The following is a 1,969-nucleotide window of genomic DNA, read 5'->3' on the forward strand; positions in this document are numbered from 1 at the left end:
TTGTGACTTTGTTTATCCTGACCCTTTAATTACTTTTTTCTTTGGGGAAGATTTTTTTTTTTTCTTTTGGGGAATATTTTGAAAAGGGGTAGTTTTAGATACTCATGTAGAGTCTCCAATTTTTTTTTTTTTTTTTTTTGAGGCAAGAGAACACCCATGGTTTTGTTTTATGTTCCGAATCTCATTAAAATCCTAACTAATTTTTATATTTTCTGGAATTTGGGGATGGTTTCACACTCTTTCTCCAGGACACTTACTGTGAATGAATTTTAAAACACATGTACTTAATTACTAATTTTTCTGCAAATACCAGACTCTATAAAGAAGAATTTGACTTAAAGAAGTTGTGACATCTCATTGTCAAATACTGTTTATGTGTTTTATCCTTACAATTGTCTTGTGATTTCTTCAGAATTAAGGATCTTGTGCATTATCTGCAGAGACAGTATATTAAATAGTTTTTTCTTATTCCCTTTTAAAGGTGTTTTCTACAACATGACAATAAACTACCACCCAAGAAATTGTCAGAAAATATTACTAAATCCTGAAAGTGCCTTTGAAACCTGCAAAAATGATTAAGTGCAACATTATTTACATGTTAATAATAATATTGTTAACATTTAATAATATCACCATTCACCCTAGTTAGATCTTTCAGAGATGTACTTGATGTCTCCCCCTACCCTAACTCCCTCATCACCTACCTTTAACCAGATCTACAGATTCTGCCTTAGAAATCACTATAAAATGTATTTCCTCCTCCACTATACTCTGTAACTCCCTCTTAGACCCTCATTATTTCTAATCTCAACTAAAACAATGGCCTCCAGTTACAGTCTTCCTTCCTCAAATCAATTGATGACACAATTATTGCTTGTTAAATTCAAATCTATGCTAATAAATAAAGTCATAAACGAGAGGGGGGACATTTCTACTGACCACACAGAAATAAAAATTATCATAAGAGGATATTATGAACAACTGTACACCAACAAACTAGACAACTTAGATGAAATGGACATTTTTTTTTTTGAAACACACAACCTACACTGACTCCAGAAGAAATAGAAGATCTCAACAAACCAATAACAAGCAGACATTGAAAGTCGTCATCAAAAACCTCCCAACAAAGAAAAGACCAGGACCAGATGATTTCACAGGTGAATTCTACCAATAATTCCAAGAAAAATTAATAGAAATCCCACTCAAACTCTTCTAAAAAATTGATGTAGAGGGAATGCTACTTAACTCATTCTATGAAGCGGATTATCCTAGTACCAAAACCAGATAAAAGATACTACAAGAAAAGAAAATTACAGACCAATCTCTCTGATGAATACAGATGCAAAAATCCTCAACAAAATACTTACAAATTGAATCCAACTGCACATTAAAAGAATCATACACCATGATCAAGTGGGTTTTATCCCAGTTATGCAAGAGTGGCGCAACACAAGAAAATCAATAAATGTAATACACCACATTAACAAATCAACGGGGGAAAAGCACATGACCATCTCAATTGATGCTGAAAAGACATTTGACAAAATCCAGCATCCTTTCTTAATAAAAACACTTTGAAAGTTAGGAATAGGAGGAAACTTCCTTAACATGATAAAGGGCACGTATGAAAAACCCACTGCTAACTTTGTACTCAATGCTGAAAGACTGAAAGCTCTCCCTCTAAGATCAAGGACAAGATAAGAACGTCCACTGCCACCACTGCTATTCAACATTGGCCTAGAAGTTCTAGCTAAAGCAGTTAGGCAAGAAAAAGAAATAAAAGGCATCCAAATTGGAAAGGAAGAAGTAAAACTTTCACTCTTTGCAGATGACATGATCTTATATATAGAAAGTTCCCCAAAATCTACAGCAAGGCTACTAGAGTTAATGAACAAATTCAGCAAAGTGGTGAGTTACAGTGTCAACACACAAATAACAGTAGTGTTTGTCTACAAAAGTAATGAGC

Source organism: Choloepus didactylus, chromosome 11, assembly GCF_015220235.1.
Source record: "Choloepus didactylus isolate mChoDid1 chromosome 11, mChoDid1.pri, whole genome shotgun sequence".
Lineage (NCBI taxonomy): Eukaryota > Metazoa > Chordata > Mammalia > Pilosa > Megalonychidae > Choloepus > Choloepus didactylus.